A 26,697-nucleotide genomic window follows, 5' to 3' on the forward strand; every position below is an offset into this window, starting at 1 on the left:
GGAGGCAGTTTTTGCCGCAAGACCCGTAGAAATCTAGCAAAATTTAGTTTAAAAAAAACGGATTTGTAGCGCCTTCAATGGATGAATCACTGAATCTCCGCTTTTCAAATCATGGATGTAGGTAATCCCGCATCTGGCAAATTAACATACTATTTTATTGATAAGTAGGTAGGTATATTTATTTTCGAATCCTGAGAATGTACCTAATAGGTTGAGTGAATGGCTAACTAAAATGAATTATAAAAAAAACTGTGGAAGTAGTAACCTGACTGGAAATTGGTAGGTATGTAATGAAACCATTAGACTCACTCATTGAATCACAAAAAACTAAGAGTGGGTACCTATTACGATTAAGTTTAGTTGGTAATGTATTAAATTCGCCAATTTAACCATGCATCCCATTTTTATCAGATTGGCAACTATTTCTCTGTATCGTGAGTCAGCCAAAATCCACATTTAGGTTTGTAGGTGGTACCTAATATTGATAATATTTAAGGACACTAAACCATGGCCCCCACATCTTGAAGCGGGCTCTCAGGCCAGAATCTTTGGTGGGCCCTACCTATCGCTAAAGTTAAAGGCAGTGTGACGCTTTTTCCAAATCGTGTTAAATTATTTCACAAAATACTCAAAAAATGCATCGGACAACGACATATTTTAAAATGTTAATATATTTTAAGTAAAATTGCGCCGCATGTGACTTTTTTTACTAAGTATTTAGAGATCATTTGTGATATGTGTTATCTCGGGTATCCCTTGTGGGGGCCATGCACTCAAGGTTTTATATCCTAATCAATATTAAGTCATAAACCAAAAACTGACTTCAAAGTCTTGGTCTATAGCGACTGGTTTTTGCATTTCTATCTTATTAATATATTCTTCCAGATTATATTTACGTCGGTCCCAATTAAAAAAGTCGGATCTGCTAAATGCTATTTTTCAGTACGAGCAATCAAAGATGTTTCATCAAATATCATTTGTGACCTATTGCTTGCCATAATGAATAAAAATACGGGTTATAGAAACTTTTCTAAACGTTTATAAAAACATCCGTCTGTCCGGTTAACATAGCAGTAACTGAAAGATCCGACGCATCTTGCTCGCCCCCGCCCAGCTAACAATGTCGGTTGGTAAGAACCGACATTGTTATTCGGACACGCTCGGTAGATCCGTCATTTTTAACTTGAATATCTCGCAATTTTTCAAACAAACAAAAAAACTGTGATTGTGGTAAGTATAAATGTTTAAAGTGTTTAAATAACTTTTACGTAATAATCCGAAAATGACAAAATTTCAGATCCAACTTTTTTAATAGGGACTGACGTATACCTACGTCCACAGTATAATATTATAAGTAGAGTATAGGTATTAGGTTCGTTTTATAACTTTGCACTTTTTTGTACTTTTTACTATACTGATATGCCTCTTTGCCTGATAACCTCGCATAAAATTAAACCAAATAATATTTACTTATATTAATATATGTAGTAACAAATAAATAAATAGATAATAAATTTAAAATAAATATTTTGAGAATATATCACATCATTTTCATCCTAGAGCCGGAGTGTAAAGTCATGAAGCATATACTCTACTTAATGCCAGTTAAAAAATGTACTTACGTCTAATTCGTTTTGTATATAGGTACCTACATGTATTATTCGTGATACAATATAATATAATATGACGATGTACCTGTGTATACATCATTTTTGATTAATATTTATAAGTGGTTAATTCATCATTGTTAAGAATATAAAATTATAATCAATTGTTTGTAACATATTATATGCCTAATGTTTTTTGCTATCAATTACAAAAACACAATAAAAAAAATGATTTCATTCTCCGGCACTGTCTTTATAGCACTAAATACCGATCAATAAAAAACTTTCATGCGGCGATTTTGAAGGGTAAAAAAAACAGCACGCCTCAGGTGTGAAGTGTAATCAACACTTGGTTTTTGATTCCGAAGATTGTGGCTGGACGCTGGTCAACCACCGCGGCCATTTTTAACCATTGTTTAGAAACAACAAAGGTGTTTTGCACCTCTTATCATACCACTTTCGTTTATTTTCAATACTTAACGGTGGTTAGCGTGAGTGGATAAGTGCAAATGTCACTGACTTTCAATACCGCCTTTGTATTGTTTGATAGTGTTAATCAATAGCTAAATTAAACACCTGTCATTAGAATAGGTTTTTATAGTGTTATAAACTATTACAAAGAGATCTCAAATACGGTTTTGATAAACTAAAAGTGTTACATTGTTTCAATGTATCTAATATTATGTTTTGAATAATTTAATTAATCTGTTTGAAATTTTTTTAAGCATTCACGATTTTTTTTAAACTTATCTAACTGTGAATGCTTTCCAAATATTTATTATCATTAAACAATAAAATGTAATTATTTAAATCAATGTGCTTTATAAAAAAATATCTAATAGATAATTCTCTCAATACATTTACCTATGACCTGGGAACACTCTTTCTTTATTTAGTATCAAACAAATAAACAATAATAACTCAATATTAAGTAATATTGGTATAGTCATCGCAGTTCAAACGGTTTCATGTAAATTGTACGTATTACATTTCACCGTAGCACAGTTCGCCGTGAGACTTCTTATCGGAAAGAGATGATCGTATAGTATACGGTCATCTCTATAGCACCGAGATAAAAAAAATACGCGTTGTTCGTAAAACATTGCAGACAATAATATTCCAATTTTATTAGATCCTAACCTAACTTAACCTAACCTAACCTAACAAATAATCCAGTAGGTATATTGGCTATTTTCAAAATTTGTTTGCCGCTGGCTTCCTGTAAACAGTGTAAACCGACAAGAACCGTGTTTTATTAAGACATGAATTTTTACCCAGTACTATATCACCCAAAGTGGTTGGACGGTCTTTAATATAGGTACAACCATATATTTCCCATACAACATTTCACGGTGATGTGTGATACGGCGAACTGCATATGTTCAAATTTCCGGACACGATTTCAAATCACGGTGCAATTGTTAATTTTTGAGCAGATAACACAGAATTAGAGAGAAGTGCGTTACCTTCCAAGTGTGTTGTACCTAATAATATTTTAGAGTAAGGTGTGGATACAGGGCCATATCTCATATCAATATCGGGAAAACAAAAAAAGTACTTGTAGATAATCAATTTATTGAAAACTGTATTTGTTTACCATAATAATACTTACTATATAGCCTGAAGTTAAAAAATTACAAGATAAAAAGAACTTTTTATATACAACGTTTTTAAATTTTCTGTTGAATCATATAAACTTGACTTGACTAGATTAAACGATCAAAAAAATTTGTAGGTACTTGATAGAAATAATACTGAAATGTCATTTTGACATTCATTATGATTTCCATAGTAACACACGTTAATATTAATAATTTAGTTGCTAAGACCCCAGACCCTAACAACCAATAATAGTGGATTGGATTACGGATTTCTTCCGAAATAACTTTTCATACAAAACTGAATTAACTGAAAATGAATTCAATTCTACTTAAAGATTATCGTGTTCTGATAATTCTAAAAGTTTCAAATGTCCAGCTAGTCGGGAAGTTACCACCGGACAAATAAGAATACGACCTAATAAAAATGTTGTAAAATGTATAAATATATGAGTAGGTACAATACAATGAAATACCTGGGTATTTGGTCGTCGGCCCTGGGTCAGGCATTTTGATTCAGAGTATGGACCTAATAGGTTGAGCAAGTGACTAACATCCATTACCGCAAACTGTGGTTTATGTATAGATACTAATGCAGCTCAATCAAACTGTTCCGGATAGCAGACTGGTGGAGCTTTTTAAGTGGACTGTAATTATTTTTAAGGGAAGATGAGTAGGTCGGATGGTGGGGGCGATGGAACAGAGTGGCAGACACTGACCTTTGTGATGATATATGATGGCTCCGTGGCATGGTTTCAACTTTCGCTCGCGCGGTATAGTTGTTTTGGGTCACCCGGTTCGTACACTCCCGCACTTTGTGACATAGTTTTATGGATTATGTGTGAGGGTGTATGAATGATGATGATAGTTTATGAATGAGTCTGTATCTATTGAGTCAATCACTTAAGCGACGGGAAGCTATTAGAAGCCCGCACGCGTCCGCTGTCGAGGTGCAACTGAATTTTCTTTGTAACACCATCTCTCATGACCCATAATTGCTTATTGAATGTGTTGTAACAATAACACTGGGGATTAGGAGGTGGGTGAAGAGATAAGGAGTGGAATGGGACTATAAATGACCCAACCACAGACTAAAGAGCAAATATCACCCCGATAGCTGATAAGGGATGGTATGATTAGATAAATTAATAATTAATTATAATATTTTTAAATAAAAGGGCACTTCACAAAGAAATATAATATGTTCTAGAGATTAAATTCGTAGTAGGTATACCTAGAAACCTACTGAGCTACTTAAATAATTATAGGTACCTAAGTACTTGTTCTTAATCACTCAGTGATTGATATAAAGTAGAAACCCACGTGAAGATATCTGGTACACGAAAGCGAGCTTCGTTTTTATTAGATTTGTCAAATAATATTTCTCACTCCAAAAACCATTTTCAATATCCTCTCAGCTGGTCAAAATAAAATATGTCATAAGAGTAGATAGGTTACTATACGAAGCTGTACCAAATTGATTTCTAAGATAGAAATCAATCACCCTCTACTAGAAGGTTGGTTAGAAAATAAGTTGTAAGCAAACAATTCTCCTTCTACTATGTTTATTTTACACAAAAACAGTTTCTTATCACAGTTCCGTTAGATCAGTGGTTCTTAACCTGGGTTCGGTGAGTCAGTCCCAGGGGTTCGGCGTTCGGGGTTCGGCAACAGAAATGTCAATGATTACCTCGATGAAATCATTGAAATTCAGCAGAGCTCTCACGCTCTCAACGTTTTGGTGTCAACAAATAGTAACGTACCCTGTTATTGCTAAGAAAGCTCTGGAGATTTTCATACAGTTTGTTACAACATATCTTTGCGAGCAATCCTTTTCTAGAACGCTGGACATAAAACCGAAGAAAAGGAACAGACTTTGTTGCAAAAATGACATGAGAGTGGCACTTGCCAAGGTGAATCCGCGTAATTCTGAACTGGTCTCTGAAAGGCAACAGCAGAAGTCACACTGATTTGCAGTAAATATTCATTATTATGTTTTTTTTTGTGTGAAAATCATGTTTTAATAGTTTTGTTCTTTGATGCATGGTTCATTTTTCGCACCAGTAAAATATATACTTAAGTTTTGAATTTGAAAAAAAAATCATATTTTATTTTTCCAATTAAGAAGGGTTCGGTGAATGCGTATATGAAACTGGTGGGGGTCAGTACCTCCAACAAGGTTAAAAACCACTGCGTTAGATGATATCTATCTTACTTATGTAACGCAATCAAAGGTACATACTCAATGAAATATAGGATATTTACTAAATCATTTCATTTATTCAACGAATAATTCATAATATTTGAGAAGGTAACATTCTATGTTAGGTATATTGAATAATGAATAAGTATAACATAACTCGATAAAACGCAGATATGTATATTATATATCCACTGGTTAAAGCACATTGGCGCGAATCCAGTGCTTACAGATTCATGTCCTGTTGGGTGTTCCTAGGTAGGTACTAAGATATAACTAGGTATACCTGAGGTGTTTTAAAACTATGTAGGTATATTCAATATAAATTGACGTTGATTTAATTTTCGATGATTCCATTAAAATTTTTATTGCAACTCGGGCATCTCCTTTCGGCGTTTCCAGCCTATATGTATGAATAAATCATTCCACAGTGGCACCATGGGTACGGGAGAAGCGATTTGCAGTTGTAGTGGTATTTTTTTGCTAGTATTGAAACAGACATTATAGCAAGCAGATTCTTCTTCGATGGCGCTACAGCTCAAGTCGAGCCCTGGCCTCCTCCACCGCCGTCCTCCAGCCGGAACGGTTCTCCGCACGTCTTTTCCAGTTCATGATTTTTAGCAGCTGGTTGGCATCTTTTGTAATGTTGTCACCCCATCGTGCGCGTGGCTTTCCCACTGGCCTTTTCCCCCCTGGGTTTCCTTCGAGGATCTTCTTCGGTATCCATGACTCAGGCATGCGCTGGACATGGCCTGCACAGTTTAGCCTCTGGAGTTTTATGAAGGTGGAGAGTTTTCAATCTTGGTATAAGCGGTATAGTTCCGTGTTGTACCTAATTCTCCACTCCCCACCATCATTCATGGGTCCGTATATCCGCCTCAGGATCTTTTTGTCAAAGCAATCCACCATTTCAGCTGCTTTCACATTTGCGCGTCTATAAATCGCACCATACGGGTGCATCGACTGTGCGTATGACGGTCTTATAGAGCCGGGTCTTAGTTTTTCTGTGGACATTTCTGGATTTGAATATGGGCAGCAATGAGACGTACGATTTATTTGCAGCGGTTATACGGGCTTTTATTTCTTCCAGTTCCTCGTTCTCTTTTGTAATATTGGAACCCAGGTATGTGAACCGGTTGACAACCTCAAATTGATGGTTTCCAAAACTGGAACTTGGGCCCAGCCTACTCTGATTTTCTCGGCTTTGTACCATGACTTTAACTTTGTTTTCATTTACTCTTAAGCCAATCACTAGTGCGGCCCTTTGGAGGTGGTCAAATTATTTCTTCACAATCTGTATGAAGCTGCCCATCATATTGAGATCGCCTGCGTAGCCAACCAGTTGGCTCGGTCTCCTTAATATAGTGGCGCTCCTGTTCACTTGAGACTTTCTGGTAGCGGATAGCAAGCAGATACATCTACCAATTGTTTATAGCCTATAGCTATACCACAGGATAAAATATAAGTATATATAAATTTGAATCCCGTATCCAAAGTCCCAAGTTTTATCACCACATAAACACAAAGCCCGCCTGAATTTTCTCAAATATTACCAAGATTGAATGCACACTTTGTTTTGTAATAAACTTTTATGCATAATATTATCATACAGATGTAATATTTAAAATAACACCTGTAGAAGTTTATCCCAAATTTCTCCATATGTAGGTACCGTACTCGTGGCTTCAGAAGCCTATGATAATTAATTTAATTCTTATAGATAGGTTATCAACTTTGTAGCTAGTGACTTGTTTGAATCAAGCGTTGAACATCCTCATGTAATCATACTTTCTCGGCGCGTCCGCTAAACATACGTCACAAGTCAGAGTGGGTGGCGGGTTGTTATGAAACCTCCTTCCGGCGGATATGTCCGCTCGCATTTCCACGCTTGACCAAAGATGTCACCACTCACCGAGACCTGGACAGCGGTCGCCAACACCGATCCACCTGTTATATAATATGGCTATATTCCAAGGCACTAGGTAGCTATACCTATATATCAAATGGTGAAGAATCTAGACGTAATAATATCAAGTGTGTTATACACATAAGATAGACACAATAACCCTATCTCAAAATTAATTATGTAGTTACATACCATGGAACCGCAGTTAGCCCTTTCATTTCTGATCAGTCAATGTTGGCTAAGTATTTACATTACAAACGTCACGGTTGGGTTAAATTTACATTTTTTTAATTCCATGTGTAGTTGCAAAGACTATGTACATATTTATCTACTAAATGACTGTTTATTTTGATCAGAAAAAAATCGTACATGATGTACCTACGTATTATTGACACATACCTATAGTGCATACTACACATTGATCAATGCTTCAATTCTTGAGTATGTATCTATTGAAAGTAGAATATGAAATACTAGCAACCTTTATAAATTATCTATATATATATATTATTATCTTGCAACAGTTAGATAACAATGAATTTAAATTATTCATTCATGAATCCTTACTAAATATTTATGAATGTACACTAAACTACCACCGCCCTACAGTAACTATGCTAAAAACAATCATATTACAAGTTTTCTGAAATTTTTGAATAAGATAATTACACCCAAAAGAACCATTGTAAAATACTGTATGTAGATTCTTGTGAAACATTTAAAGTTAAAAAATATTATGAGACAGGCGTATAAGCAAATCATTCTACAGTGGCACCATAGGCGTTTCGCGAATATATTGGAATTGTTTGCTGCAATGCCTGATTTAATGCTAAGAGATAATACCACTACAACTGCAAGTCGCCTTTTCCGTACACATGGTGCCACTGTAGAATGATTTACCTATAACTGAGTATTGAAAATGACATCTTATTCAACACGCGTTTAATTTTATTAGATATTTCTCCACACCCAAAATTCGTAGCCTGTATCACACCCGGTAAGTAGAGTAAGCCAGTTTTAATTAATTTTATGATCCTTAATCAAACCGTTTCGGCGTTTTTAAAAATGTTTAAATTGAACAGTTTTTAAAAGACTTGTAGATACCTCCGAAAAATAAAAAGTATAAATCGAGTTTCCAAAGATAATGGAAAACTATCTCAAAAATAATATTGTATCAATATAGTTGTTAATAAAAAAATCAAATAAGTAAGTATTAAAGAAATATTTACATGAAACATCATTATATGAATAAATAAAAACAAAAAATCCTCACTCACACAGAAATACTGGGTAGGTATACTGTTCACTTCAACCAATTTTAAACATCCTAAAATAGTAATGTTAGACATCAGTGGCGAAGGGTGGAGGTAGGCTGTTAAGATCCGTCATAAATAGTGCATACTAAATTTTGACAGTTAAACGTATTTGTTTTCATTGAACTAAGAATGCAATGTGTAGATTGTGTTTGATGGTTTTTAAAATTTAATCAAATCCTGCCTAATCCACACACAGTTTATTGTGCACTATTTATGTCTAATCTTAACTGCCTACCTCCACCCCTAGCCACTGTTCAACATACATTTAAACCACTGAACAGATAATAAATAGAATACCGATAGGCCTTATTCAACACGCCGCATGTTGATGCAGGCTTTTGAATGTGTGAGTGTCCTACCACGTGCAATAGTGTGTGTAATACACCAACATTAAATGAGCGTACATGCATAAACCGAGAGCAGTTTTCAGTATTATACGTAAAACGTATTCTTGACACGTGTGTAATGACTCAAATAGACTCTATGACGTTTGGTCATATAAATACTGAAAAACCCGTTTCTTATGTTGGCGTCCTGTGTCACAGGGTGTCACAGAGTGTAAATACGATGTCATAGCTGTCATACAATATGTATGTATAATGTGTCGGAATGGCATAGATATGATCATGGACACTAAATCGCTCTTAGCATATAAGTGCCCGATCGTCATTTGTAGTATATTTGAACCTTAAGTTTAACTCAGATTCTTCCTTACTCGAGTCGGTTATAATACCTGCTATCGCCTTACCCGTGATATATTTCAGTTCCCATTATTTCCGAGTTCCCTGATTTAAAAATTAATTCGTATTCCTGGCGACAAAATTTTTCATAGCAAATAGCTCAAATATCAACGAAATAACGCATAATCTTTCAGAAAATTAACATTATCAGTATAATCACTCAGTATTACCAAGTCACCTCAGTTTACCCTATCCGTTACTAAATGTAGAGCGTGGACCTACGTGTTGAACGAATGGGAAACATTCTAAACTTTCCAAAAAAAGCCGACCTACATTAGAATCAATAATTAGTAAATCAGTTGAATGATTTTTGTGAAACACAATCGACCAATCCTCGTATATATACGTTTAGGTATTTTCTCGGTCAGTATCAATAATTCAAAAACAAATAGCATTAAACTAAACACAGTAAACTGTGTAAAAAGTACTTAAATTTCTCAGGATAAAAATATAGCTGTAGGTCATGTTGTAATTCAGTACCAACCGACCAACATTATTACAACGTTTTTCTTAGCTCGTATTCTTATTTGTCCGATGGTTCTTTGTCCGGTACAAATATTGCAATCGATTTTTACCGACTAGCTATACATTTGAAACTATTAGAATATATCAGAACACGATGCCAATGCATTTTTTTAATACTTTTAGCCATCTTTAGGATAGTAGTAATACTAGTAGAATTGAATCCATTTTCAGTTAATTCTGTTTTGTATGAAAAGTTATTTCGACACCATTATTTGTTGCTAGGGGTCTGGGGTCCTAGCAACTAAATTATTAATAAATACGTGCGTTACTATGGAAATCAATATGACATTTCAGTATTATTTCTATCAAGTACAATTTTTTTTGATCGTTTGAGCTAGTCAAGTCAAGTTTTTATGATTCAACAGAAAATTTTAAAACGTTGTAAGTATATAAAAAGTTCTTTTGATCTTGTAATTATTTTTGTTTTATAATTACAGTTATTTTTAGTTAATTTTTTTATTATTATTTTTTGTAATTTTATAATAAAATTGTAATCAACTTTCATATTAATAATTATCAAGTCGTTGCATCAAAACCATAAATTTTAAAATCTCTCATCACACCCTAGCGAGGAAGTAAGCAGCGTAGACGACACGCTGAGCCTTTGTCCCTTCAGGAAACGTCCAGCGGATGACGTTGGCGGCAGACGCGGGTTCCAAGGACGATGGTCAACTCTACGGGAAAGGCCTGACGTGCGAGGATATCACATTCACACGTCTGACGTCACAGGATGCTGTGCATCAAGATGGATCACACCTCGCTATCTAATGCAAATAGATATAAGTACCTACTACCTTGTTATAGGTAGATTGAGTTGTAGTTGTTAAGGAAAATAATATAAGTATTTATCAGTGGCGAAGGGTGACTTTTGGAAAGAAGTAGGCTGTGGAGATCTGATAAAAAAAACACACTAATTTTCAGGTATACTTACAAGAAATAAGAAGATAATACGATATTACTACTAATGAATAGGTACACACTAATGACAACGACACACTAATTTATTGAAACTTCAAAAACTCACTGACGACATAAAATTAAGCGATCAGTTTAAATTGCGTATTTTTTGAAAACATTTATACACATCAAAAATGTTCTTTTTATTTTAAAAAACAGCCTATATTTATTAATATCCGATTAACGGCCCACATGCTCAGCGTACGTCAAAATGGAGCTTTAATGCTATTTTCAAAGCATGATCCTGGACATTCCTTAAACGTTGTAGATAATCTATTTACATAATTTTGAAGCCTTATTATCCTTTATATTTATTTTAAACATTTGATGACTGCATAAAGTATTTTTATTACATAAAATAGTATTCTTTTAAACCTCTCGCTCTAATGTTTTAGAATATAGTAATATTTCAGTACGTCCATGTGAAGTGGTGTTAAGATTTTTTATATTTATTAATTTTTTTGCCCATTTTTTGAATAATAAAATGCCTAATTCTTGTCAAATCTGGGATCACAGAGATTATCAATATAATTTTGTATTGTAAATATTTCACTTATAATAATGTCGACATAAATTTTACTAATGGTTTTATAAATGCTTTTAAATTTGCCTTGCCTTGTATTCCGGTAGTTTTATTACGTATTTTTGAGTGATTTATTTATACATGAATTTGATCTCAATACTATAGAGTTATCTATTACCAACAGCTCACGTTATGAGCTCCATGTTTAACTGTGCTACGGTTAACTAATACGTACAAAATTCTAGATATTATGAAATCACTGCGTATAATCTGATTCAATACCTAGTTAACTGTGTGTGATTTAACGTTTGAAATTTGCAAAAAAATACTTGGAAATCGTCGGCATATTACTGTGATTCCTCCCGTTTACTTGGTCAACTCATTTCGATCGAATTCTAACCAAATAATAATAGTTTAAATAATTTCAACTCACCAAGATGAGCGGAACTAGATACGTGGTAGCGAAGAACTTGGAACTAGGGATTCCAATCCCGGGATCCCGAACTATTTTCGATACCTATGAATCCCGGGATTGGTAAACATAATCCCGAAACTTTCGGGATTGATTTTTTTATAATTTTTTATTGAAAACAAAATACAAAAAACGAAAATATAACAGAAAAAATACTTTTAATAAAATGTAACTACATAAGAAATAAACTGAGTTTGAATTAAGTTTGATTTATTACCCATGTGTTGCCAATTAATTTAATTTTTTCGCATAAATTAATAAAAATGAGAAAGATTGGAAAAAACAATGCTTCGGGGTTTTAACAAAGTGATTCCATCATGATCTCATATATTTTACGACAGTTTCATATTTGGCTGACTAATTAGATTTATGAAATATTTCCAAATTTGAATGTACACAATATTAACAATGTAATAAATGTCTTAAATAATATAAATAATTATACTAGATTTATTTTTGACCGATTTTATCAGTGTTATTTGTATATATAAAAATGTAATGTTAACCATTGAAAAAATGCCAATCCCGGGATCGTCAGATTGTAATCCCGAAATCCCGGGATCAAGATTTTAGCTCGGGATTGGATTCCCTACTTGAGACCGAGAAGAATCAAATGGTGAGCCGTCGACATGAACTAGTAGGTAGTCGATTAACCTCGGCTTTTCCAATACCTTCGAATTTAGCCTACCTATTAGAAGCAATAAACGCAACACCGTCTAGAATTATTATTATTGCATTACAACCGTGGTGAATGCCGAGGGTAAATTCGTTATAATTATAAAATACTACAATTTACATGACGAGTCACTTCTTGTATTATCCTATTATCTCATATCGGTTAGGTACGTCTTCGAGTGATTTCCCTGCTCATATTTCTTTTAATATACACTATGTATTACTGTATTGCATCACATATGTATATCTACTTATTTTTAAATACCAATAATAAAATAATTACATATATTTATATTAAAAAAAAACTTTATCACAAAGATGACCATGCAATGACAATGAAAAGCTACATAATATTTTTACATTTATGTAATTTCATATGTAATTAGGTATTCAGAGTTTGAAACTTCTTCAGATATCATTTATAATTTTAGTATCTATACATATGTACGTAATTTCTACTTAAAATTATTATGCACCCACGATGGCAAATTCACATATTGTTTTTAATACTAGATTGGGCCCAGATTATGGACCTAACAGTGACGAAGGGTGACTTTCGGAAAGAGACAGGCTGTGGAGATCTGAGAAAAAGAGCACCCTTGTCATGTATAGGTACTTAATACTACTTAATATTCATTAGAATAGGTAAACACATACGGGTTCTTTCGTTATGATAATGATAATAAAATGAATTTCCCGACTCTGGGTATGCTATCAATGCAATCCCTGTCTACCCGAAGAGTGATTGTTTTTCTAAACCATTTCTTTTTACTTCTTCGTGGGTTCATTTACAATCCGTATATACTGGCAAATATTAATTTTCATGTTCTCACCAATATCACTCGTAGCTCCACGGTCTTCAAGATACCTCGACGCAGGATAGATGTTATGTTTCATGATGCTGTGTATCGTGCAATTAGCTTATTTGACGGCACCATAAAGGTTGATTTGTTTTTTATTAACTATATTTGTGGACGTATTAAATAGGTTAAATTTATAATTGTATATATTATCATGTTTCTTTAATATTTACACATGCTGTCTTTTCTACTTTCTTGTTATATTAGTTGATATTTGTAATTAAGATATTTTTATATATTTGTATTTATTATGTATTATGGCGCATTGGCTAATCGCTGTAATGCCGTAATACTCTTTTTCTAAATAAATAAGTAAACACGAATGACAACGACACTAATTCTACGAAATTTCAAAAACTCACTGACGACATTAAAAATTAGACATAAAAGTGCAGTCATGACAACAATATTATGCGTAAAAGTTTTAGGCTCAGTGATAGGAGCCTACCAAATTTCATACAATGAAATAGACTGACTGAAGTCATGTGACGTGAAGTCCATACGAAAAAACATCACTTTTCATTGACCAATAATCCTACATTTATTTACATTAAGACAGATGCCGCGCTATGGTATATTTTTTAAATCTTTTCAGATTGTTATGTAATCTGTATATATATATTCCTATATAGGTATACGACAGATGTTGGCAAATTAAATTATCTTTATACTTAGAATATAAAATAATCAAGTGCATATAGAAATACAGAAGGTAGGCTTTAAATTTTAAATAATCGCCTAATATGTTGTATCCACCATTGGGACCTAATAAGCAGAGCAAGTGGCTAACATTTATCGTAAAAACATAATCTTTTAATACAAACTCATCTTAAAAAATGTAGAGCCCCATAGGTATTATTATCTTTTTATTATCAATCATGGTGAATTTTAGTTAAAATTATGAATTACGTAGGTAATATGTAAATTTTATAATCGTACCTACCTACCTACTAACTACAGTTATTTTTAATACCTACCTACACAATATTTCACTGGTATTATGAAAGCAGTACATATACCTAATAATACTTATTATGTATGTATTGCATAATATATATTATGACGTAACGTTTTTTCACATTAAACTTTCACAGGCGGAAAATTGATGAATCGGAAAAATGAAACATACTCATAAAGTGTAAAAGTTCAACTCGTATATTACTATAAAAAAACATTGCCTGCGGAACAGTGTGGGATGGAACTTTTAACGTGTTGAATGCCAGCGTAGTATTTTCACACTGATGTTTGAAAATATATACTTAGGTATTGCACATAGTCATAATACCAAGGCTCGATTCGATATAATTAGAAAGAATTTAAACTTATACAGATTTTTATCTTAATCGATGTATTTAAACAAAGAAAAAAACAAGTAGGTAGTAACTATTTAAACTATGATTGAGCCAATTATTATGGTCGCGCTTATCCCTATATTTCCCTCCTACCTTGAATCCTCATTATTGTCGCAAAACCAGGCTCAGCTCAGTTAGGTACGAGTCAGTAGTCGACCGTTATTAAACTTCAGTCATTCATCGACCGTGCACTTATAAACTCTTGCCGCGCACCGACTGACTCAATAAGTAATAGGCACCAACAACCAGACCACAGAGCCAGCCTCAGCAGCATAAAAGATCAGTGCATGGCATCCTTAACATAACCCCTCCCCCCAGTATCCACATCATATACCCACAGCACATTGTATAACAGATTTTTTATATTTGAATTTCAAACTTATTCCAACGTAATGTGCCTTTACATAATATTTTTCCTTAATGCTTTCGAATTAGATACTTAAAAAAATCTTAATTAACAGTAAAATATTTATTACTTATTTTGTCGCTAGGTGCCTTCAATAGATCTATAATAATAACACTGTTATCGGAGTATCATTACTATACCTATAATTACATTTTGCAAACTTTCAGTTTTATTTTTCTGATATGTCCCGTAAGCTGGTTTATAATAGCCTCTTTGTCCCATATATTTATAAATATTTTATGGCATTATCGACGTATTTATTTATATTTTGAGAGCATCGAGTGTGCTTCAATCATGACATTTATATGCAATCAGGCAAATGCTATTTCCTATTAATAAACACACAATTATGTTAATAATATTTTTTCAACCATGAATTACCTACATTAAAATGTAGTCTAAAAGTGGTACTTATATAATATTATGTTCGTGTACCTAATAAAATGATTGAAATACTACATATCAAATTGTTTTATGACATTTATTACTAAATTTATTTAAAAAAAAAACGGGAATATCCTCCTAAGTACCTACATTGTAATACAATACAGAAAAGTTTATAATAACAATACTTAGGTCTTTAATGAATATGCTAATGAAATGAAGTCATCCTATGAAATATTTGGCTGTTTTTAAATACCAGTAAATTAATATCAGAAAATAGGTAAGTAATTAATTACCTGGAATAACCCGCGAACACTTAAGCATTTAGTTACCAATGTTTAAAAAAATTTAAATAATTATCAATGTTTGTAATAAAAGTATTGTAGATAATTAGACTATAATATACCTACACCCTACACCATGTAAGTAAAATAATCGCGCGTTCAAAGCGTTAAGTAGTAGGGATGAAAGCCGGGGGTTGAAAAGTCGCAGTCGTGGGGTCAGTGACGTCACGGGGCGAGAGGGGCACCTCACTGAGCAAACAAACCGGAGGGTCATTTTTATTTATGAGCACCATTGACTTGTCGGAATGTCCAGCGATACATAATGCATGCCGGTGCAGGCCGCGGCCCGCTGTTTGCAACCACTTCCGCTAAGCCCGCACCATACTGGCGCTTTCTTTGCTTACGGTTGCAATTGCTTTTTTTAAATGAGGTGTTGAATTTTTAATTTTTAATATTGACCGCGACTATTAATGCCATCGGCACCCCGTAGGTAGGTACATCAAAATTCTGTTGCGTTCGCCATCACAACCTGGGGTGGGATCTGTAAACCATCATGGCCTACCAGTGGCGAAAGGTATCTGTTGAAGGTAGGTAGGCTGTGATAGGTAATTGAAATAAAGTAATAGAACGGCTATATTTAGGTACGAGGGTGGGTCAATAAGTCCTTAGAAAAGCCGACAGGTGGCGCGACTAGTACTGTAAGCGGTTTGTTTTCATGCAGCGGCACTACCGATTCAGTATGCTGCGAAGTTTCAATCAGATTGGTCGGGTTGTTGTTTTTTATTTCCGTACATTTAAAAAAAAAATTGCTTGTTTACAAAAATGGAGAAAATTGAGTTTAGAGCTGTTATTAAACATTTTAATATAAAAGGGTTAACAGCAAAGGAAATAAAAAATGAGTTGGATTTAGTTCACGGCATATCTGCTCCTTCACTTGCAACTATTTATAACTGGTTAAATGAATTTAAACGTGGTCGTACATCATCAAAGGATGAACCACGCTCAGGACGTCCTGTAGAGGTGACTACACCAGAAATGATCAATAAAATCCACGATATGGTGTTAAGTGACCGAAGATTAAAGTTGAGTGAGATAATTGAGGTTACAGGGATCTCAAAAGGTAGCGTCATTTCTATTTTACATTACAAATTGGGCATGAAAAAAGTTTCTGCAAGATGGGTGCCGCGTTTGCTCACAGTCGACAATAAACGCAATAGGGTGGTGGCCCCTAAAGCCCTGTTGTCGCTCATGCAACGCAATCCGGATGAATTTTTTCGTCGCTTTGTGACTGTAGATGAAACATGGATACACCACTATACTCCCGAGACGAAAGAACAGTCAAAGCAGTGGATTGCGAAAGGCGAACCATGTCCAAAGAAGGCGAAAACCGTAAAATCAGCTGGTAAGGTTATGGCTACTGTATTTTGGGATGCACGTGGAATTATTTTCGTTAACTATTTGGAAAAAGGAAAAACAATAACAGGGGATTATTATGCATCTTTATTGGACCAGCTAAAAAACGAAATTGAAGAAAAACGGCCTCATTTAAACAGGAAAAAAATCCTCTTTCATCAGGACAATGCCCGTGTTCACACATGTTTACGATCAATGGCTAAAATTGAAGAATTGAAGTTCGAATTGGTCGACCACCCACCGTATTCGCCAGATTTAGCCCCCAGTGACTTTTTCCTTTTCCCAAACTTAAAAAAATGGCTAAGTGGACAACGTTTTTTTTCAAATGAAGAAGTCATCGATCGGACAAATGCTTATTTTGAGGACCTTCCGAAAACTTATTTTTCTGACGGTTTAAAAAAAAATGAGAAACGTCTAACCAAGTGTATTGAGCTCCAAGGAAATTATGTTGAGAAATAAAAAAAAAAACAAAAATAAAAACTGTTTTAATGCTTTTTTCTAAGGAATTATTGACCCACCCTCGTATATGACTTGAATTTGAATTTTGTTAATTTTCAATACCTATTAGTACTGACCAAAAAAAATTATATTTTTAATACATTTTACAAAAATAGATATTTCATAAAAAGAGTTAACAAGGCGTTAAAAAAAGTAATGCTCAACCGTGATTCGAACTCGCACTTGAAAATTCTAATGTCTGTCTGGGTGGTTCAGCGTATTGTCGAAGCGACCGTTTCGGATCGGATCCAGTGCGTAGTATCTGGGCATGGTCTACGATGGAAGAGACGAAAGGCGGTAAGTATAGGTAAATATATAAGTATAGCAGTATAGGTAAAGTCTACAACGGCATTATGGGCGATTCGTAAGTGTTGATATTTAAATCATTTTCTTCAATAATTCCCGCTCCAATGCTTGCAGGTAATACCAATACAGGAACGAAATATTGCTTTTTGCCTTACCTCTATGTACGTTCTATTGTAGAATGATTCACGTATGGTACTCGTATACGAGGTAACAACTAAATCAAAGACAACGGCTAATTGTTGCCAGACTTGCCAAACACCATGTAAGATGTAATATACCTATATTAATTTAATTTTGATTGTGATGTGATGTGATATGGATGTGATGTGGACGTGATGTGGATGGGATGTGGACGTGATATGGCCGTGATGTTGACGTGATATGGCCGTGATGTTAACGTGATGTGGACGTGATGTTGACGTGATGTGGACGTGATGTGGACCTGATGTCGACGTGATGTGGACGCGATATGGAATGTGATGTGGATGTGATGTGGACGTGATATACTTACATTTATATTGCGCATACCCAGTGCCGATTTTTTTTAACGCAAATGACGTAACTGATTCTTCAGAAAGTTTAAAAGGGGGGCTCTTAACATTTCAAACCGGCCTGCATATTCTCTTATGATGATCTTTTTTTAATAATATCGATTTAGAGTTTACAGAAAACACGTCACCCATCATTCAACAATGTTAAAATCAGTACCTACTTCCCGCGGAAGTAAGCAGGTCATGCGTTGCTCAAAGATAGCAAATTAAGGCAGAAATTCAATATTAAATACATAATATTGATCTTTTACAATAGATTTTGTGGATATGATTTTTTTTTTTGAAAAATAAGTCGGTCGAATATATGAATTTATTCTGAAAACTAAAATTCTATTATTAATTGGTTTATTCGTAGGGAAACCCAAAATTTCTCTATCGTACGAGAATAAGACGTAGTACCTATAAGTATTATATTTTTAGAACTTAGTCGTTTTGAACGTACTTACGAGTAATACCTATTTATTATTTTCCACTTCATTTCATGTTGGTCTTATTTAATCTCATTAACAGCGAACCAATCGAACGTGTGACCCATTATAAATATTTATGTACATGGGTCAACGAGAAATGGGACCAGTCTCAGGAAATAAAAACTAGAATTGAGATCGCAAGGAGCGCCTTTCTCAAAATGAGACACCTCCTTAGCAATCGAGATCTTAACCAAGGTCTGAGACTGCGTATGGTACGTTGTTATGTGCTCTCAATTCTTTTCTATGGTATGGAAGTATGGACGCTAAACCAATAGATGTCACGGAGACTTGAAGCTTTCGAGATGTGGCTGTATAGACGCATCCTCAAAATTCCTTGGACTGACCGGGTGACAAATGTTGAAGTTCTCAATCGAATGGGGAAGGACTGAGAAATTCTACGTAGTATCAAAACTAGGAAACTACAATACCTCGGCCACATTACGAGAGGACAAAAATACAGCATTCTCCAACTTGTCATTCAAGGAAAGATCAATGGGAAGCGTAGCAGAGGACGGCGCCGCATTTCGTGGCTTAAGAACCTCCGTGATTGGTACGAGTGCAGCTCCACCAAACTTTACCGGGTAGCAGACGACAAAGACAAGATCGCCTTGATGGTGGCCGACCTCATGGCACAATAAGAAGAAGATTAAAATACCTGATCAAGTCAACTGGTCAGATCATAAAATTATTGTATCATGTAACATCAGCTTTATTATCAGGGTGCGGAGAGTTTTTATACCCTAAAGACAGACATACCTTTGCACACTTCGACATTTTACACTTTCTCATACAGAAACAACAAGATAAAACCTTGCAGCATCTCTCTGCAGTGTGCTATGAATGCACGTAGACATGTTATTCTGCAACGACTCGGTTATTGGGGTTATAAAAATTCACTTTACAACATATTCGTCATATTTTATTTACGTGCGATAAAATTTGCTGGCCAGTAATTTCCATCTCTCTCGCTAGATTGCATCGTCGCTGTTTCCCTCCCTTTTTCTCTCGCTGATTTTCAGCGGAGGTCCGGTCAATCCTTCTCGCTCGTGTAGTTTTTGCTGGACTTTTTATTGTTTGTGTGCACTTGGGTTTTGTGTTTTTATGCATTTTGGCCGAGCGCGTAATGTTTTTGCTGCATGTACGATGCCATCGTAAGCCAGTCTGTAACGCTAAAATATTTTTTGAAACAAATTTAATAAAACTTGCTATGTGCATAAAGAAAAGAATGAGTGTGTTCACATAAGTCATAAACCGTCTGAATGAATTAAAATAGCATACTTTGTAATAGGTATATCAAATTATAATGGTAGGTCACTCTTGAAGATAATATTCAGACGTCCGAAAGCACTCCATCCGAGCTTTGTTCTTCAAGCAATTCATCGTGCATGCTTCCGTCTATGGACACCTGCTGTCCGAGATAGACGTAGCTGCTGACTTGCTCGAGTTGGGTGCCAGAAATACAGATAATCGCAGGGTCCGAAATACAGTTCCTCATCACTTTTGTCTTTGAGACATTTATCTTTAGACCAACCGTTTGACTGACATCCGCGAGTCCTTGCGTAAGGTGTTCAACCAATGTGTGCTACCCGTGCTCACATATGGCTGCGAGACGTGGACCCTCAACACGAGAGATGTCCAAAGGCTAAGAGTCACACAGCGAGGCATGGAGAGGTGCATGTTGGGCATCACGCGAAAGGACCGTAAGAGGAACGAATGGGTTAGGAAGCAGACGCGATGTAATAGACGTTGCCAAACAGCTGAAATGGAGATGGGCGGGACACATTGCTCGCCGAAAGGACGGCCGCTGGACAAATGCCGTCATCCAGTGGTACCCAAGGGGTACGAAACGGCCACAGGGTCGCCCTAAAAGCCGCTGGATTGACGAACTGGTAAATTTCGGCGGAAATACGTGGCAGCGAACGACACAGGACCGAGAGAGTTGGAGAAAGCTTGGGGAGGCCTTCATGCAGCAGTGGATTGACCCCGGCTGATGATGATGATGATATCAAATTATATTAAATTGTAAGTACATACCTACATAACTGACAACAGCTGTTGTACTTAAATTGTTGTACACAAAATGCCCGAGAAATTTTATAAATGATTTGATAAAGTAGAAATTCTTGAATGTATAATTACATCCACAGAACAGATTATTAAATAGAATTCAAATAGGCTATACACTACATTTTGAAGCAGGATTTTGAATGTATGAGTATTCTAACAAAATTTGGGGGCAGGCAGGCCATGCGTTCCATAAAGGTGACACATCGTCGCTGTAGATTGGTTTACCGAATATCCGTTTTTGTCGAAATCGACCTCTTAATGCAGAATGTTTTTTTTGTATCTAATTGGACGAGAACCATCCCTTTCTTTAAATTACTTTGTAATGGTAATGAATACATCATTCATATGCTGTAAAAATAACTATTTAAATATCTCCATGTATTTAAATATAGGTTCTATATGTTTTTCGTCTCCTGAACATTTGGTCTATTCGGGAAACCAATCCTACAGCGACGACATTATAAAGGACGGTGAATGAAGGAACAAATACAAATATGACAACTTTTGGAATCATTTATTGTAATGGCGGTTCTTCGCTCAGGCATTTTTTTACTGGGGTGCCTCCAAACCTGTCAGCGCCACAAATCTCTAGAGTAGGTTTCATGAAATAATTTTCAGTACTTAAGTAGGTATAATATCTACCTATAGTGAGTTTGGCAGATTTGTTATGCCACTTGTTTGTTTAAAATAGGCAGTCAAAAATTAATTATAAAATAGGTACCTAAAGAATTTTCGAACAATTTGAAATTAAAATATAATGGGGCAGCATTCTGACTCCGCTTAAGGGCGGCATTTTGCCTACTAAGGAAATCATTGTGTATAGTCACATGCAAAATCACTATAAATATATAAATTAGTGTTGGAAAACGAACAAAAACAAAGTGACTCTAGTCATGAAAATGAATTATTCGAATCTTTTGTGAGGATTCGAATCAATGAATTATTTCCGCGTGAGGCCGCGCGAGCGTGCGTCTCCATTTGATACGTGCGTGAGGCGGAAGCGTGAGTGAGTGGGTGATGTGTCTCGGACAAAATCGTGAATCATTCCGTCAACCTGGACATATTGGATCTTGTCTATCTACCTACCTATCGAGTTTTCTAAATTTAAAAAAAATAGTACAGTATTTTAAGTGCAATGACTGTATTCAGTGACGTCCCGTGGGGGTAGGCAGATTGAGCGTCGCTTGGGGGCGGCAATTACTCGAAGGGCGGCAAATCGAAGAAAATCATTTTGAATATATAGAAATAGCTATCTAAACTTAGTAATAACGAAAATATCTTTCCATTAAAAATAACTCACTGGTTTTGTCAGGTTCGCGATATCTAGTTTACTTCCGTTGCACTTCGACGTCCTTGGTGACCAGAAACGACACGTGCAGATTTGCGAATAATTACTCTGATATTTTGTTAGTAATGTATCCTTAGTCCTTACAACACATTTCTTAGATATTGGACTGATGCAAGGATGATAAAAAATGAGGCGGCATTTTGGCGTAGCCTAGGGGCGGCATTTTATCTAGGGATGTCACTGATTGTATTCGACTTTAATGTAAAATTCCGTAGGTAGTAGGTACCTATATGCGCCGTCCTATAACTCGTTACATCGACAAACTCATCAAGTTTTGTGAATGTAGGTATGTTTGTAAGTGGCAGCCAATAACTAAGAACGCAAAAGAGTGGACAGAACTAAGAGAGGACTATATCCGCAGTAGATCAGCCGTTGACCGAGCCCAGCTAATAATTATGATCTATAAATCAGGTGTATTTATTCCAATTAGGTACCTAAGTACTTTCTGACGTTTACATGTAATTTGTACGTAAAACATTTCACCGTGGCACAGCTCGCCGTGAGCTTTCTTATCGGAAAGAGATGACCTTATACTTAGATACTATACGGTCTCCAATTTTATTAGATTCAATATAAATCAATTTTCATAGCTGATTTTGGCAAAATTCATGAATTCAAGAATGAAAACCTAACCTAACCTAACAAAGAACCCAGTATATTGGCTATTTTCAAAATTTGTTTGCTGCTAGCTTCCTGTAAAGTGTAAACCGACAAGAACTGTGTTTTATTTAGAAATGAAATTTATGTTAGTATTACATGACCCAAAGAGGTTGGACGGTTTTTAATATATGGCCATATATTTCCGATACAATCTTTCACGGTAAAGTGTGATACGGCGAACTGCGTACGTACAAGTTTCCGGACACGCTTTCTGACATTTTGCGTCTCCCTGGAATTATATTCAGACCTCTCTAGTGGCCTCCGACTCCATGGTAATTTAAAAATCACAAATCTAATATGTACATATACCTACGTATACTTATGTTTTTAACATTTTATCAAAAAGGACTTTAAGTTGGTACCTACCTTCTTACATATCTCTTCTCGTAAGTAAAGTAACTTTAAAGTTCGTATTACAAAAAAAATAAGGCAACATTAATGAAATAATGTAGTAATGATACAGTAATGCAGTGATTTCCAACCAGAGATCCGTGAATCCTTGGGATTCCGTAAACTAGCGCCAGGCACAATAAAAGTACGACAATATTGTACCTAATTAGTATTTTTTTTTAAATATGTAGACCTAATGAAGGATTTTTTATGATTTAAAAAATGAATGCGAAGTTTTAAAATAACGTGTTGTTTTTAAGCCAACAGTTAACCATTATTTCACGTAGATATGCATACAATAACTAGTATATTATTTATTTGTTTAAAAAATACACATTGAGCAGATAATAAATTAATAATTCAAGACGTTCACAACATGACATTTATAATAAAAATAAAAAGTACAGGTAAATGTTTGTCACATGATGTCAGTCTTAGTACGTTGGTAAAACAACTTTTTAAATATTGAAAAGCGTGACGTAAATAAATGGTAATTTATAATTATTTTAATGTACTTATTTGTTTAATTAATGAATGATAAACTGCTTAGATTAGCTAGCCATGCAATTTAAATATTTAACTGTGACTAAGTTTGTAGTGATTAGGGAATCCAATCCCCAGCCAAAATATTGATCCCGGGATTTCGGGATTACAATTTGACGATCCCGGGATTGACATTTTTTTCGATAGTTAATATAAAATTTTTATATATACAAAAAACATTGATAAAATCGGTCAAAAATAAATCTAGTATAATTTATACTATTTAAGTCATTTATTGTTAATATTGCGTACGTTTAATCTTGGAAATACATAAGTTTAATGGAGTAAATAATATTGTACCTAATATAAATAATAATGTAAAAGTAAAACAGTTTTATTTATTTATGAAAAGATAGCAAATACAAGTTCAATTAACATAAAAAATAACATTGTGTCGACAATAAATACAATATTTAAAAAAAAAAAGATTTAAGTAATTAAAACATTATTCTGAATAATACACCCGAAGTATTTATCAAAGCATGAAGTATTAGTTTTTTTCCGATGTTGTTACGATTGCGTAAGGCAGCAAAAATGGTTGTTTATTATCCAGTGATTCTCCCTGTGTCATGTATTGTAAAGTATTTTTTTGTTATATTTTATTTTCCATAAAAATTGATAAAAAATCAATGCCAAATGTTTCTGGATTACGTTTACCAATCCTGGGATTCATAGGTATCGAAAACAGTCCGGGATCCCTAGCAGTGATGGCCCAGAGCGCTTTCATTTAATATGTGACACAAACCCAAAAAAGGTTGAGCGTCACTGCTGTAATGTAATGTAGAATGCTGACAGACAGCTCGGGTGACTCGCGTCGTCACGGGCTGCAAGTGACTGGCGGGTGAAACGAGCGTGAAGATATTTGCTACTCGCGTCTTGCGCTTACTAGATATTATGTACCTACCTACCTACCTACTAACTTACTGAGTTTCATTATGCAATTAAACAATATTATTGTATAAACATAGGTAGATAGTATTTAATAGGTACCCTCGTATTTTATTTAACTGGGTAGGGCTGATTTCAAAGCGTTGATGTTAAAAATACTAAGTACCTATGGTTATCTATTATCAGTACTTATTATTATTGTCATGAAACTATTGTCTATTCTAAAAAATAATCTAAATTTGGCTAATATAAAAAATAAGCAATGAATAAAATGACAATTTACCTAACTATTTTAATTAAACTAACAATATTTAATTTATTTTAACATTATCATACCTAATTAGGTACCTACTATTATCTTTCCCAGAAGGTCTACGCTTGGTCTACGCTTAGCAAAACCGACACAACATTCACTCCGTAGCCCAAATTTTTCATTCGTCTAATTATAAATAGGTACAATAACATTTCTTTAAAACTCTATGCTTCCACCAAAAAAAGAAAATATATCAACCAATGAATATTATTTGTTCCAGTATAAAAATATTGATAAAAAACCACTATTAATGTTAATTTAGTATCTACATATATCTAGTCAAAAAATCAAAATTTAATAAATCCTATAATATCAGCAGGTAAGTACCTATATCAGCTGTTCCAGCTGTAGAGGTATGGTCATGACCCAAGCCAGGATCATTGGCGGGCCCCCTACCTATCGCTAAGGTTAAAGGCAGTCTGATGCTCTACAGTGGCGTTTTCCAAATGGTTTTCGAGGTCAAATAAAATTCAGTGCAGATTTTTTAACACACAACCAAAAATTGTGTCGCACAGCCATGTCTTTTATAAAAAAAAACGGTGCTGCAGGTGACTTTTTTACTACTTAATAAAGCAAATTTAAGATGTATGTTTATCTCATTTATCTGGTCGACCGCCACGCCGGGCTCCCCTCTGCCCAGGCCCCTAGGCTAGAGCCCTGTCAGCCCCCCCTTGTCGGGGCCATGGGGCCATGGGTATGGTAGTGGGCTTTGGAAGTCTTGGTAAGTGTCCTCCAATTATTACGCAACTAGCAGTGTATCTACATAATTATAGCATAAGGTATAGCCTTTCTGTGTAGCTACCAAGATATTTCTTATTACTAACATCTACACTATAATATTATGCACCTACCTGTCCAAAATATTAGTTACGATTACAGACTCAATAGTTTCATTGTGTTTGTATGTAATTTTATTATTTAAAAATGGAATAATATTTCAATAACAATAATTAATATTAGGTATTAATTTATGGCAATTCTTGTGTAGGCATAAAGTTATTTTTAGGAGTAAAAGTAAACGTTCGTATTTTTTGGTCAGGTCGCAGTATCCGTGTAGATTTAGAAAATACAGGTAGATAGGCACGCAATCAATTAATTAACGTGATTAGTACCTATCTACATATCGACATCACCGCTCCCTCATTTAACACCTCCAGGAGTGCCTGCATAGAATAAGTCACCAAGTACCCAACCATGTGATAATTAATTATTGCGGAATGCGGTCTGTAGGGATTCGGCGGGCGTGAAGACTCGCAGCCACCACCAGCTCGCGAATGGCGTCCCACTTTCCACTAGTCTCTTGGTACTTGTCATTTGTCATCCGCTACTCCCGCGAAATGTCACTGTTCAGAGGTGGCGACCCGATCAAACGACGCCCTTGACAATTCCTTTTATATATTTGTGGCGTCGAGAGCGACTTTGTGTAGGAGATAAAATCAACCAGG

General features: G+C 34.9%; 2 protein-coding genes across 2 annotated transcripts in view; both read right to left on the reverse strand.

Moving 5' to 3' along the window:
* The window catches only part of LOC147066446 (uncharacterized), a 594,497-nt gene that overhangs the window by 208,859 nt on the left and 358,941 nt on the right, over window positions 1-26,697 (reverse strand). The gene's annotated exons all lie outside the window — the stretch shown is intronic.
* The window catches only part of LOC147066447 (uncharacterized), a 1,147,709-nt gene that overhangs the window by 199,824 nt on the left and 921,188 nt on the right, over window positions 1-26,697 (reverse strand). The window lies entirely within an intron of this gene.

The sequence above is a fragment of the Rhyacophila brunnea genome, unplaced genomic scaffold, assembly GCF_057557595.1.
Source record: "Rhyacophila brunnea isolate RB1 unplaced genomic scaffold, BYU_Rbru_1.0 scaffold_5, whole genome shotgun sequence".
In the NCBI taxonomy this organism is placed as follows: Eukaryota; Metazoa; Arthropoda; class Insecta; order Trichoptera; family Rhyacophilidae; genus Rhyacophila; species Rhyacophila brunnea.